The 15546-nt window shown below is 47.9% G+C and overlaps 1 protein-coding gene across 1 annotated transcript in view; it reads left to right on the plus strand.

The window, feature by feature from the left end:
• The window catches only part of LRRC40 (leucine rich repeat containing 40), a 1512829-nt gene that overhangs the window by 714061 nt on the left and 783222 nt on the right, over positions 1-15546 (plus strand). The window lies entirely within an intron of this gene.

Consider the following 15546-nt stretch of genomic DNA (forward strand, 5'->3'; position numbering starts at 1 on the left):
TTTCGGGACCAAGCCGCCGCTCCTGACGCAAATTTGGTGAAAATCCGTTCAGCGGTTTGGGCTGTAGGCGTGAGCAAAGTTTCTTTCCCCATTCAGTCTATGGAATAAATAGAAATTTTGGGACCTCGCCTATAACTTTGCTGCCACCCCCCCCAGACCAAACCTCGCCAAACTTTGCAGAATAATTCAGAGTGGGCCATATACTTATTTTGGCGAGGATTTGTCCAGGGAGAGCGAAGTTATAAGCCACCCAAAAAGTGCTCTTCCTATGGGATTGGCAATTTAACCATAACTACACAGCCACCGGCGAGGCTGTCTGTATATGCCACTGAGTAACCTGTACTAAGATTTGTTGTTGTTGGGCTGCATTCTTGTAACCTTGAATTAAGCCTTCTTACGCTCCCTCACAGCGCCTCGATGCCTGCGGGCCGTATTGCTCTCTACAAATAAAAAATAATGCACACAATTATAAGCAACCCACATACACCCGACCTACACAGGTTTGGAAAGGCCAACCCAAAGCAGAGGGAAGGGCAGCAGGTGGCGAAGAGGGTGTGAGGGAGGGCGAAGGAGGGAGCAGGAAAAAGCATGAAGTATAGGGAAGTAGGAAACTATGTTTTGTCAAGTTTTTGTCATGGTGGCATGGATTGCTAATTTCAGTGAAAAGGCTGGCACAGACAGGCATTTTGTTTTGAAGAGCTGGTGCTGGCAGCCAGTGGAAAAGAGCTGTTAATATGAAGAAGGTGCAATGTAGTGGCGGTTACTCACACTTGCGGACAGCGCGATGGCCAGTGAGCCCACAGTGCATGGCTCTAGAGTCAGGTGCACAAGTATTACATCCACAAAAAAAGTGAGCATTCACATTGTAAATGAAAACACTGCCAACTAAAAACCTGGTCTGCCGTGGACATTATACTGAAATAAAACGTGCTATACAAATGCGTTGAGGACTAAGTGGCCACAACAGGAAAACTGCCACAGTAATATGAGCGCAGTAAAATGGGTCAGACCCTGCAAAGGTTTGGTCATTTTAGGGTTATGGCCTAACAAATGTAGAAGTGAATGCTACTGAACAGATGTTACCTTGTAGCGATTGATGACACAGTAAGGGATGTTGGTGAACACGTTTCGTATTGAATGCTTTATATCCGCACCCCATAATTTCAGAGATGGCATTTTACCCAAGGGGAAAACTGACCTTCCTTCTGCAACTGCCCACCTAATGTTAGACTGCTGTAAGAATGTTTTCTTGGTTTGTGTTTGCTCACTGACTGCCACGCCATCTAGCTTTGAGCCTATGCTTTCATGGTGCCCCTGCTGCGCTAATCTCTGTGCTTTGTGCAGAACGCAAACACTTCTTCCTGCACTTCGGTCTCACGTAGGCAAAGCAGACTGTCACTTCAGACATAGGCCCAGCTAATCCACCGAAGCATTGACAAACCACACACAACAAGCTACGAGTGCTGGTCTTCGGTCTCGCAGCGGGTGTGGGGGGCACACCCATAAATCTTGAAAAGGGCGCAGGGGGAATTTTACCTCAAAGGCAATTGAACACTGCACACCTCTAATTTGCTGTAGATTAGATTACCATCTCATCTCCCCCACCCAGTCTGAACATCTCACCTACTCGCTTATGCATGCATGGATGGATTGGAACTGTTGTATCACTCGTAGCCTCTCGCACACATGTGTCAGGATAAAGTTTAGAAAACCTTACCACCCAGATCCCGGCTGGACCTGCTGCACTGTCTGCACAATAAATGCACTCAAACACCGAACACATGGACTGCTTCAACACTGTACGGTCGGTAGTGGGTACCCACGGCTCATGGCTCATGGGTATGGCAAAGACAGTCTTATCGCCTTAGACTGGACTCTGAAGGATTTCTCATTACGCTGCATGCATGCACAGTCGGTCACACTGACAGTGCAAATTCAATCCGTATCCGTCCAGACTTAAGTTACAATTTCTGTTACTTATCTTGAGGTCGAGCAGCTGGAACGGAACCCCCCCGGTGTCCGGCCTGGCCTGCTGCGGTTTCTGCACTGCATTGTGCTGAATGGTGGATGCAAGCGGCAGCCCGACTCGTTGTCGCCGGAACACTGGCACGTGGCTGCGCCTGCAGCTCGAACACACTGGGGCACGTGCGGTTACTGATGCCCGTTAGGGGTGGTTCCATGCACCCACCCCACAATGCGCAGGCACGTTTTAGTTTTATTTTAAAATGTTTTTATTAGCATTTGTAATGTACAACTGCAGCTTATTTCCACTTCTTCAGCTTTATCTTGCACGTGCATAGTTCAGATTAACTGCAACAAAAAACTTGCATAACAATAACAACCAGTCTTCACTACAAAGTTTACACACTGGGAAAGCTATCTTTTTCTCCAGGGGAGCCCTGATGTATAGTGTATCTCGGGGGGATTTGAGAGCCAGGGGATGGTGGTACAGGTTACTTTATTTGACTAGCCCAGCTTCTAGTAAATTCTAGCCAACTTAAGAGTGGGCTTGTTACCTTCATGGGGGTTTATGATCTGATGGATGAAACATGTCCCAGGTTAGTGCTTTCCAGGCCTCATAAGCCGGGCTCGCATAGTTTCCTACCTTAGATACCCCCATCACACCTCACTCTAGTTTCCGCGGCAACCCAGTGTTCCAGCTCACCATGCCATCCGGCGTACTGCGGGCCTCCCGCTTTCTTCCACGCCATTGCTATGGCCCTTTTAGCCAGCACACATACCATGTCCATAAGTTTAATTACTTGCCTGAATTTGCTTATTCTTGGGTAGGCTCCCAGTAGATGTTCTTTCGGTGTCCATTCATATCGTGTAACCCCTGCTTTTCTGCAGGCTCGTTCTAGCTTAGCCCAGAAGTGCTGTGTTTTCGGACATCCACAGAACATATGTAGCAATCCCGCACCCTCCGACCTACACCAGGGACATTGTGAATTTGTGCTGCTGCCAAATTTGGCTATTCTACTCGGTGTCATGTAGGTCCTATACATGCGTTTAGTTGAATCAACCTAAAGCGGGCATTCCTCGACACTTCACGGGGGTAGATTAGGGACCATTCCCACTCCTTTTCAGTTATACTGACTCCCAGGTCAGCCTCCCACCTCTGCTTCAACAACTCACTTTTAGGGTTGGGTTTATCCACAAGCTGGCCATAGATTATTGATATTGGTTTCCACCCATCTCCCAGGTTATGAAGGAGCACTAGTACTGGGTCTGCCTCTGGTTCCTCAGGCCATTCTTTCCATTTCCTCCTTGCCACCTCTCTAATCTTTTGATACCACAGAAACTGGCCATTGGGTAGCCCCTCTTACTCCCTCATGGATTTAAATTCCCTAAAGGCTCCCTCCTCATACACATCCCCCCAAGTGTAGATACCATACCTTTCCCAACTCCTATCCACTGCCAGTTCTGCTCTGGTTACACAGACGTCTGCAGCGATTGGGGTCTTAGGTGCGTACAGGTGTTCGTGTTTACTCAGTGTCAGGGCCCTGCCCCACACCCTCCTGCACAGCTGTACAATCATTGGGACCTTGCTTAAGCATGTCCACGGGACCCACAGAATTTCTTTCAGGTGCTCAGGCGCTACCAGCTGTTTTATTAGCCTCGTTTCCGAGGTGGCCTCATCCATAAGCCACTTGGCCACGAAGGAGAGCTGTGCTGCCAAGTATTTCTCAAGATCTGGTAATTGAACTCCACCCGCTTTATAGGGCAGCATAAGTGTGTTCAAAGATAGCCTATGTCTGCTAGGCTAGGACCCCACAGTAACTCCCTCAGCAACTTCTCTAATAGACGAAAGAAGGATCTGATATAATATGATCTGATAGTTTATTTATATAGTGCATATACACAATGTGTTTCAAAGCGCTTCAAGGCAAGGGAGGGAACAAGGGAAAATAAAATGACATTCTTACAGGCCATGATCAGTAAGGATGTAAAATTAACTATCGTACTCGGCCTGACAACATTTCAGTGCAAGAGCTAAGACATAGTTAAGGAAGGGAGGGGAGAGAGTGGGAAGGAAATGGAAACAGACAGGCGACTACCGTACTAGGCCTGACGACATTTCTGGTAGAGCTGGAGAAAAACAAGAGGTGAGGGAGAGGGGTGCAGAAAGGTAGGAGAGGAACAAAACAAGTGACTATCATACTAGACCCAACGACATTTCAGATAGTGCTGGAGGGGTTTTGGGGAGGAAAGAACCAGTAAGGGGAGGGGGGAGGAGACATACGAGGTACCTATCATACTATGTCTAGGGACAATTCTGATAGAGTAAGTGCATAGAAGAAAGTAAGGGGAGGAGAAAGGAAAAGGGAGGAGGGAAAGAGGAGAGAACAGAGTTAGCAGTCAAAAAGAGTGGAGAAGCAAGAGGGGACAGTGAATACAATTGCAGAAGTCAGTAGTAACACATAATGTTGCAAGCCAGGATACAAGATGAAGATGGGAACAGCATGATTCAGGGCCACCATGAGTACAAGATGCAAGGGAAGTCCAGAATGGGAGTTGAGAAAGGGTGACGCACCGTGAATGAATGAAGTCCATAAAAGTCAAATCCAGCATTGGCCATTAGACTGTGATGGTGAAACCAGAATTTATCAGGACACACTCCTGCAGAAGTAGGCTTTAGGTGGTGAGGGGGGGAACAGGGTAGTAGAATCAAGCGAAACAGGCAACACCTTTTTTTTCGAGAATGGTGGAGGCACAATGTAACATCACGGGGTGACCAGAGATGGTTGGGGGTGACCTGTCTGAGCAGGGGTTGGGGCCCTGGGTCCTCCTGGTCCGAACAGGTCCAAACAGGAATTGCCCTTTTCTTCGTCTGCCCTTCGCTGAAGACACCCGGGCGAGAGATGCCCTTGATCTAATAGTTAAGAGCAGGAAGGAAGAGGCAGGGCTAAGAAGGTGGGTGGGCTTAGGCCAGGTGACCTAGATCCACTTGCACCTGTTCCCCATCTGCAAAGAGGAAAAGGAGGCCGGTATATAGTAGTGAATGTTATGGAAGAACTATAGAAACCTTGGTAAGACTATAATTTTAATAATGGCAACCCTGCCCATCACTGAGAATGGCAATTTTAGACTAGAACTTCATGGACTTTCTGAGTCCTTGCACTGCCAATACTGTGTTGCACCCGTGCATCTGTTCGGGTGTGGGCCAGATATTTACACCTATATACCTGAATGAGTGTAACTTCCACCGGAGCCCAACTTTTGGTAAGTCCTCCATCTTTTTCCCTGCCAACCCTGCTAATGGAAATATACACTATTTCTCTGCGCTAAATGAGATCCCTGACACACGCGCAAAGTTCTGCAGCACCTCACTGGTACATTGAGGTGCGGTTCTCTCAAATACAGTAGTACATCATCTGCATACAGAGACACAACATGATACACCCCCCCCACTCTAATGCCTGCGTCAAAGAATTGCTTCCTGATGTATATGGCTATCGACTCCAAACCCAGGACATAGAGCATTGGCGACAATGGGCAGCCCTGTCTGGTGCCCCTTCTAACATCACATAGCGCTGACACTATTTTACCCATATTCACCCTGGCGATTGGTGCCTCATATAGTATTTTAATCCACCCAATGAAGTATTTGCCCAACCCAAATTGTCTCAAAACAGCAATTAACCATTCCCAGTATATGGAATCAAACGCTTTTATGACGTCCCAGGAAATTACTGCATATTGTTCCTGCGAGCCTGTTTGTGCAATAATATGTTGTAGCCTTTGCAGGTTTATTTCCGTGTTCCGGCCTGGTATGAACCCCTTTTGGTCCCCATGCACTATAGTACCTATGACCCTCGATAGGCATTTGGCCAGTATGGTCGTCAATATTTGAATATTGTAATTTAGCACGGCTAACGGTTTGTATGAGCCACATTCATCAACTGGTTTCCCTGGCTTGGGTATTGAGACCCCCAGTGTTTCCCTCATGCTTCCCGGCAGTACTTTTGACTTGTATGACTCTGTAAATACTTTGTGCAGGACCGGAATTAACTCTGAGCTGTACACTCTATAGAACTCAGGAGGCAACCCGTCGCTCCCAGGGGTCCTGCTAGTGGCTATTGTTATGATCGCATCACTTATGTCCTCAACCGTCAGTTCCTGATCTAATATTTCTCGTTGTGCGTTGTCTAAGGAAAACAGGCCTATTTTTTCTAACATGTCAAGTATATCGCGCTGAGGTATCTGTGTTTCATGACGGTACAATTGAGAATAGAACTCCTTGAACACCCCATTAATTGCTAGCTGCGATGTGTGCTCTGTGCCCGTTTCATCTTTAATGTCAGTGATCATATATTTTGGGTTTTTCCTCTTACACAGCAATGAAAGCAGCCTGCTTGATTATCGCCAACAAGGGTGCCCTAGTGGTTTTTGTGATGTAGTCAAACTTTATTAGTCTAGTCCAGGCGCTCTGGCCGTCATCTCTGGCTGCTGATAATTCCAGTTAGACTTCCCTGGTTTTCTTTGCGCGGGACTGTTAGGCTCACCTGGTATCCACGGGGACGCCACCCAGCCCTGGTTGGATGATTTGCACTCTTGAACCCTCTCCCGGTCCCTCGGTAAGGCCTCTGGTTAAAGATGGGTCTTAATATTGTAAAAGGTGGATTCTCCATCCTGCTCCTCGTGGCAGGGGCACATAGATGTGGGGGGCGAGCAGCGACCAAGTTACTTCACTGGTGCAAGCCCCCATGTGGGAATTCAGGCCTGCTGCAACTCCGTAGGTTTGCTGCTTTACAGTCTTTAGATGCAGTTCTTATGTTCCTCTTAGTTCGAATAATGCCTTGCTTCTCCTTTCAGGTATGGAAAGGTATTTTGGTGTTGTCATGCAGTTTGAAGATGAGCATGGGCCGGTAGGCGAAAGTGCGATGTGCGCTATGCTGTCCGGTGAGTAATGCGCAATACGTGGCTCTGTTTTGCCTTTTATATTTCTAACCTGTCTTTTCTCTCCTTGCAGGTTGCGATGTTCCTCGCCGAGTGCTGTAATGTTCCAGCAATGATACTGACCAGGAGATGGCTGTGGATTTCTTCATTCCGGAGGAAACACTTACTAATGCTGTCTTTCTTTCTCCTCTGTTCAGGTTATGGTATTCCAGGATACATGCGGTGCCGGATGATGGAGTTCATACCTTCAGGTGAGTGGAACTGAAATCAGTGATGGATTGAAGACAGGATACTGTTCCAGGTAAGTTTCGTAGTGTTCTTTCTCTCTCTGCAGGTCCTTGGTTTCAGGCAAACTGGCATCAAAGAACTGGACACAGTGAGCGTTACGCTGCCCACAGCAGAATAACACAAAGCATGTTCTGCTGTTTGGGTGTGGTTTAAATAGTCTCAGATAAAGTAGTCCAGGTAAAGTAGTCCCAGGCCTGCCACACCCAAAATACTAGACCGCATAGCTCAGTTCCTTGTAACTGAGCTATGTGTGTGCCTCCATGTTGGCTGAACCCTCCCCCCCCCGAAGTTAAATAGTCCCAAGTAAATAGTCCCATTCTAATGTTGGTCTTCATGATGGTTATGAGCCTGGCGCCAAGAGAGTCTTGGATGAGGTTTTAAGGCCTTTGACCTGGCCCTAACTGGAAGGCTGCCTTGCCAGTGAGGGCCAGGGGCAAGGGTCATGACAGGGACTCCAACTATTTAATTTTCCCTTCACTAGCCTCTAGTTTGTTTCTCAGCGTCTTCCTGATACCCCCAGCCCTGGCCATGACTTCCCCCCCGGACCACGACTTTCAATGCCTCCCAGATTGTATCCCAATCCCTTCACACTCCCCACGTTATTATCTATGTATTCTGCTATACTACCCCTGAGTCCATCTCTGAAGGCACAGCGCGTCGGGGCATCAGTCGGCATGCGCCACAGTGGTATTGGTGCCCCAGGGCCCCACATCCTTCATTCCATGAGTAATGGTGAGTGCTCAGAAATTGATCTGCCCAGATATGGCCCTGACTCTATTTGGGGCATGTGCGTTTTATCTATTAGCAGGTAATCCAATCTGGTGTATAGGTCAGGGGTTGCTGAGTAATACAAGTATTCCCTATTTTCTCAGTGTAGCTCCCTCCACACATCCGCTAGGTAAAGGTTACTTATCACTTCATTCAGTGACGACAAGCTCGTATTCGCCCTTTGCATCTGTGGGTTAGACCTATCTAGGGTGAGGCGAACACAGTTAAAGTCTCCCCTCCAGATAAAGAAATAGTCTCGATAGGGAGCTAGCCTCACACTCAGCTTGGTCAGATACGCTGTGGTCCCACAATTAAGGAGGTAGGAGTTAACCATGCAGATCTCTCTGTTCAATACTTCCTCTAACGATTAGGTATCTCCCTTCCGGATCCACCTCCTTTAAGAGGCGGAAGGGCACAGAATTGTCTATCCATGTGTGCACGCCATGTGCGTACTTGGAGGATGGTGCACCAAAGCCCTGCCCTCCCCAATATTCTGCAACTTTACTATTGCCATCTGCAGTGAGATGGGTTTCCTGCAGCAATGCAATGGAGACTCTTCCTCTTCAGGAAGGATTTAAATCTGTTTCTGAGCATATAGGTGCCCATCTCTCTGACATTCCATGTCAGCACCTTTATATCATCCGCCATTGTTACCTAATGTGACCCAGTTCCCTTCCCCACCCTTTCCTTGCCACCATCCACTTGCGAAGTGTACCCCCCCAATTGCATCCCGCAAACAACTTGCTCCCAACTGGTTTTGTCCCCCCTCCGCCCCCATCACTGCTTTTTTCCTTCCCCTTTCCGGCTGCCCGCATCTTAAATATAGCAATTACTGTGAAGACTGCGTAACTTGTCAAATAGCAACAAACCAAACTTAACAAACTGCATCCAGCAGCTGCTCCGAACAGGCAGTGCTCAGGTGCTCCCGCACCATTTTGACCATGCCTGGGCATCTAGTGCGGGTTGTGGTGGATCGACAACAGGCCGGCACTGGTCCTTCCGCGGAGAAGTGCCTGTAGACCCAGGTCAAGTGGCCTCCTAGGTCTGCCGTCCTTCATGTAAATTAGTTCAGGTGCGTTAGAGTGGCCCCAATGGGATATCGCTGTGTGTAGGTCTACAAGGTGCTGATTCCACCTGACACTTTTCCTCCTGTCTCAGCGACTCGAGCTATGTTACAGCTCCTTCTCCCCCGGCCATGTTGTGCTCCAGCCACATGGTTGCTGCTGCCGGTGTCTCCAGGAAGACAGCTCGCCCCTTGTATAGCACTTTGGGCCTTGACGGGCACATCAACATATACTTTAGGTTTAGTTGCCGTAGTCTGACCTTGAACGGGACGAAGGAGTTTCTTGCCCTTTGTACTGCCGGAGTATAATCGGGATAGATTGCGATTTTGGCATTGTCTCTCCTTATTTCACCTCCTTCCCGCGAGTATTGCAGAATGATTTCCCTATCTTAAAAGTTCTGGATCCTTGCTATTATCGGGTGCGATCCAGGTGGTGGCTTTTTTGGTTGGGTCCTCTGGGGCATCTCCACTGCAAGCCCCTGTGAGAGTCGGCTGGCGCCTATCTCCTGTTGCAACAAAGTTTCTACAAAGATCGTGGGGTTGGGGCCCACCATCCCCTCAGGTATGCTAAGTAGGTGCATGTTGTTGTGTCTAGATCGCCCTTCGGCGTCTTCGGCCATTTCTTCCAGCACTTTGTTTCTTCTTTAGAGTTCATGCACCCTACTTGGGATGTCTTGAGTGCATCTGAGGTGTCTTTGTGCAGCCTCCGTGGCCGTCACCCGTTCTGTAAGGTTGCGCAAATCTTGCTGCATCAGCTGCATATCCATTTTGACCTCTTCTTTCTTGGTGTCTATAAAGGAGCGCAATCCAGCAATGGCCTCAAGCACCTGCTTGTCTTTGTCATTTTCGGCTGGGGCCATCTGGCCAGGGCAGGTCTCCTCCGTGCTCTGCGTCTGTTCTTTCGGGTTGGCTGCGGCAAAGGCTTCCATAAACAGTAGCCCGCAGAATAATGCTATGCCCCACGAGGACTTGGCCTGTTGCGTGACCCCTTGCTGGGTCTGTGGTCGAGCATGGATGACTGCCCGCAACGCCCGTATATGGACCTGTTATCTTATGCCCAACCGCGTGGTCCGGTATGGGTGCTCGGTCAGGATGCACTTCTTACCCGCGCGTCTCTGGGTCTTTAGTGCTTCACTTAGTGCAGTGACTATAGGCCCTCCTGGCAAGCCTTGGTTCCCAGATCAATGTTAGGACTCCTCTGACTTTTGACCCCAAAGCACTCTCCCTGAATAGGGATAGCTTGCCCCAGAAAGGTGCGCAGTTGTAATTCCCTGCTGGTGGCCACAGGCCCTAAGAGCCTTGCTGGGGCGCAGGCTTAAACCAACATGCATTGGTCGTGTCAGTTTCTCCCGCACCTGTCCCCCCTGGAGTCACAGCAGCAGGCCCTGGTTTCTCAGTGCCCCACACAGCGCTTCCGTAGCTCACAGTTGTGACTCATGCCATGGGTGATACTCGCAGTTCGTCGTGCTTTCCGTTGTGGGATGCAATATCCAGGGGTGCAGCTGTGTGCCCTTGAATGTCTATGAATAATGTTGTTTAGCAAGTTAAGGGGCCCAACTCATCCCTGGATTCACCTTCCGATGTAGCTCTTACTTCGCTGCCTGTTCTATTGCGGGCAAGGAGTCAAGGCCGCATGGCGCTCGGGATCAGGTTCCGTCCCCTGCACTCTACTGTACTGCTGCTTCAGTGCACCCGCCGGTCTCTGACCTCACCTGCTTTGACAGGGTTCTTCTCCGACGTCCCAGGCGTACGTGTTCAATGTAACAGCCACGCCACCCACATGAGTCATGCAGCTGGGCTTCCATGGTGGCTGTCCACCACCGGTTCCATGGGGAGGGGCCTGTGCGCAGCGTCCACGTAGCCCTCCGACGCCAGCTCTGACTGGCTCTGTGGGATGTCAGTCGTTCCGCCCGCACCAAGCAGGTTGGAATTTCAGGGAGGTAGTTCAGGGAGGTGTGGGGCGCTTCACTTTACAGGCGCGCGGACAAGAGCGCAACACTGAGTCCCACACCTCCCCCTCAGCTACTGGCTCCGGCTGCCATCTTGCAGTCAGCGGGCAGTAGTTTGGAAGCTCAAATTAGTTTTCCGGCACCGATTCAATTCGTTCCTTCTCCTACTGCAGGCGAAAACGCTTCCACAACACGTAGACACAAATATATCTCCTTAACTCATCCGTTGCCCTCGAGGTAAAGGATCTTACGAAGAATCAGGACAGGAGCTCTGTAAGGGCATGACCTCACTCCATTTGCCCAGGCCACGCCCCCTCACAGGGTCGTTTGAGCTATGGGAATCCTGATGTCGGCAGAGTGAACCACACCCAGGCTGCGTCAGGCAGTCGCTGGCCTGGAGCATGGATCTGATCATGTCATGTTGTTCCCATTTAATTTATGTATCCTCCCCCCCGCCCCAAAGAAAAGAGGCCTTATGTCCCCAAGGCCTACCAAGGAAAATCCCAGTGTCCCAGTGGGCCAGTTCAGGCCTGCTCCAGATGCGTCAGAAAATAAGATGTGCTCAGCTTGATGTCCTGAACCCTCTCCCCTGTAGGATACATTCTCCCCAGACTTGAGTCCCATTGACATCTGATAAACTTGATGTTCTGAGTGGGACAGAAAAGGATAGTTTTCGGATTGACTGACACACCTCGGCATAAAAGGTCTAAAGTTAGATGTAGTGCGCTCCTTGTTTGGCATGAAGACACTGCCCTGATGAGCCAGTCATCGAGGTATGTTTAAATGTGTACTCCTTGTGTGCGCAAATGTGCTGTGTGGAGTGTCAGAAGGCAACATACTATATTGTTCCATCTTCAACAAGGTTTTATTCAAATCATTAGAACATTTTTTTACTTTCCCTAAAGTATGGGGTTCCCCACCTAAGAGAACTAACCAAGGTGCTCATCAGTTGTGAAGTCCAAGTAATAGTCTGCCCTCCTGTCCAAAACTAAGCTAGGCTGACCCTACCACTAACACAAAACAACAAAAGTCCAGGAAAATGACTTCCTTTTCCTGGGGCTGCTTTCTGAGCAAGTCCTTCTCAATTAAGGATCTTTAGATGGTTCTTGTTGATCAAATTCAACAGTTTAAGTTCACTTGGGTGACTTTTTCAACTCCCTGGCTTTTCAAAATCCTCTATAAAGGTGCTCCTTTTGCTGGAGGTTCCTCCCATCTGTCTTTCTCAAATATATTTGAAAATGTCTTTCTCTGATGACCGTTTGTCTTGAGACTTATGAACAAACTTCTTATGGTCAGTTCTCAATTCTGTTATCACTTTGTTTTGATATCTGTGTTCATTCGCACTCTTCTGGGTATTTGGTCTCTCCCTGGGATGTGTGATGGGCACAGTAATGCTTCTCACTCTTCTGGTTGGTTTGTCTCTCATGGGGACGAATATGATGGGACCAGTAGTGAATTTCATTCTCCTATTTACTTCAATTTACTTCATGTCTTAGTGAGTCCAGTAGGAGTATCATACTCGCTACCCTCTCTGGGTCTGCCACTCTTACCGTTACCTTCACGGTCTTGGGTCTGCTTGCCTCCAATGTTTTCTCTCGGCTTGTCCAGTCTGGATGTCTCTGCATGGCGTGGAATCACTTGCTTGGCTTCCCAGAGCCTTTGTCCTTTTTGGTGCAGCTTGGCACCATCAGGCGTAAGCTTTCATTGCTTGTAGGAAGCCATATCGCCTTCTCAGCTCTGCTTGTTTTACCTCCACCGCAGCTTTGAACTTCTTGGGCTTCTCCTTTCTGGTTACTTTGTCCTTCACTGGGACGAGTATGAATAACCCAGTGAGGATTCACATTGCTCTTGACACTTTGGGTCTCAATGGGACAAGTAGGAGTACACTGTTAGTTATATTTGGTGTCCCCCCCGTGCTTGCTGCTTCGTTGTAGCTTCTTGCTGCTTTCATCATTTCTTTCTCTTTTACATCATCATTAAGACACTGAAAAGAACATGGCATTGTGCGTGCATGTCTGCAGGCACATTTGACACATACAAAAACAAACATTGGCAATGCTAACAGTTTGAGCTTTTGTATAGGCAAGGCTTTTGTATAGGCATGGAAATCCACTTGCCAGGCACTGCGCAGTGGTATTAACTGCCTATTGATGGTGGCAAGTGCAATATGATGCAACCACCTGGGCATATAAAAGCAGGACTGGTTGACATTTTTATTACACCAGTAGCATCTTTACAACTCAGATTAAGTCATTAACGCTTGGAAGACTGCTTTGGAAAAACACTGGCAAGCACTTTGGGAGCAAAGATTGATGGGAAGGCTTGATTAAAGTGATCTGAAAGAGTTCCCATGAAACGCTATTTTGGGTGGGCAGGGGCAGGAACTAGGAGGGAATGGCCATAGGGATAAGCATATCCATGGGCAGTCAGTGGGTGGGCAAATAGCCAAACCCCTTCAAGCTTTCTCTCTCCTCGTATGCCCTTTCTCCCCATCTGTACTCTAATGCAATAGTTTCAGCTTGTAGATGGCTCTAAAGCGCCACCTAATAGCCCAAACTAAAAAACAGTAACGATGATTGACATGGAGATGTTTGTGTTGTCTGATGGCTCCACCCCTCCTTGCAGTGAGCCAATCATTTGTCACTGTTTTCTTTCCCTTCCCTGACTCGTGGGTGTGAAAGCAAGTGAGCGCAACTGCGAGCCTCAGAGCCAAGCAACATGAGGACCCACAGTCCTGGCTTCTGTCCTTATTCATGCTTGCCTTGGATAGGATGCTTGCCCTCCTACTGTGTGGGTGGCACACTGCAGCAGCTTGCCTGTGGCGGCTTCTATGCCACTCCCCCCCTTGCTGCAGGTCTCCACCACTGATATCGTTTGTCTGCTCCCCACGATGAGCACTTTCACTTTGTTGCCTACAGCCTACCTGACACGGAAAGACGGCCAGTCAGGAGCATGAGAAGCTCTTTGAGTGACTCCTCCTCGAGGTGAGGGCGACGAATCATCAAATTGTAGAATTACCTACATTCATATTTCATGCAGGATCGTCGCAAGAGGGTTGCCAGTCAGAGGGCCAAATTGCCCTGGACCTCTCAGGGCAGACTCATGGGGTGGCCATTCCTCATGTTTTGTAGGTTGTAGGTTATTTGCATCGAACCTCTGCCCTCTGAGGCCAAGTGCCAACGATGACGAATGTGGATGTGTGGCCTAGTGCTTTGGAATCCTACCAATGGTAAAAAAGGCTATACAAATGCCCAATAACATGAGATAACATAACATTACTGATCTTCGCATGGGACGCCATCCGAAAAAGGTGGTTTTCCTTGGCACAATACCATAATATTCTGCGAGAATACACAGAGGATGGAAGAGAGTCCCTCCTTGTTTCTTCACATAAAACATTGCAGTGGTATTGTCTGTAAACATCTTTACCACCTTTCTCTGAACTGATTGAAGAAATTACTTCAGAGCATGCAAAATTGCTTTCAGCTCCAAAATATTGATGTGGTCCTTTCTCTCCTGCATTGACCAAAGACCATGAGCTGTCAAGTCTTGACAATGAGCCCCCGACCTGTACTCTGATGAGTCTGTTACTACAGCTTGATGAACCCGTGGGGAGGTGCGGGGGTTGGGGAGTTGAAAAGGAAACCCACAACATAGCTTTTGATTTGTTCTACCAATTTAGGGATTCTTGGATGTTATTCGTACTGGAATCTCCATTGAGGATCCGCCAACTGATTCCAGTTGCTGGCTAGGTGCCATTTAATAGTTCTCATCTTAAGTTGGGGACAAGATGGATGCAAGAAGCCATCAACTATAAGAGTCTTTGCTACCGACCAGGTAGATGGTCTGATGCATCATGAAAACAGATCATTTGTTCTATCGCCAAAACCCTATCCAAAGAGGAAAGGCTTTTCTTAGTTGTATCCATTACTGCTACAATAAACTGAATCCTCTGAGAAGCCCAGATCGTACAGTGTGTCACATGTCAACTGCACATTACTGTGTTTTGTAGGTTCCTCCATTTCCATTAAAGGCCCGAGATTAACCAGTTAGCCTTGGCATAGTGAGTATGTGATGTATTCGATTTGTATGGGTAATAATTAGAATCCCTGCAACACACACATTGGTGAATGTATGTGTTCTTAATTATAGTTTGAGGGAGATAACCTATGAAAACTAAACAAATAAAGTAAGTCCTTAGGAAAAGGAGCCAGTCCAAATTGGGACAGGGTTTTGTTAAAACTAGAATAGGGATGATCATTGGACACCCCTATATGAGCTCGATATAGAAGACAATTTTTAATGAGCAAATGAATTGTCTCTTCTAGTAGACTGAATTTTTTGATCTTGTTCACTTTTGCTATCATGTAAAAATTATTGGTTCTAGGCTATATTTTTAGCACTTAGCACATTGCACTTTGTGTATGTTATGCACTTTATAATTTTGCTGAGACCCATTGCGACCCATGTATGCACTTTGATTATTATTTGATGTACTGTTGTTTTTTTCAAATAGCATTGTCTCAAATACCATAGCTGTCATTTCTTTAGCAATATCAGAAGGTTCCAAGGGTATTC

The sequence above is a fragment of the Ambystoma mexicanum genome, chromosome 1q (assembly GCF_040938575.1).
Source record: "Ambystoma mexicanum isolate Mex_15411 chromosome 1q, UKY_AmexF1_1, whole genome shotgun sequence".
Taxonomy (NCBI): Eukaryota; Metazoa; Chordata; class Amphibia; order Caudata; family Ambystomatidae; genus Ambystoma; species Ambystoma mexicanum.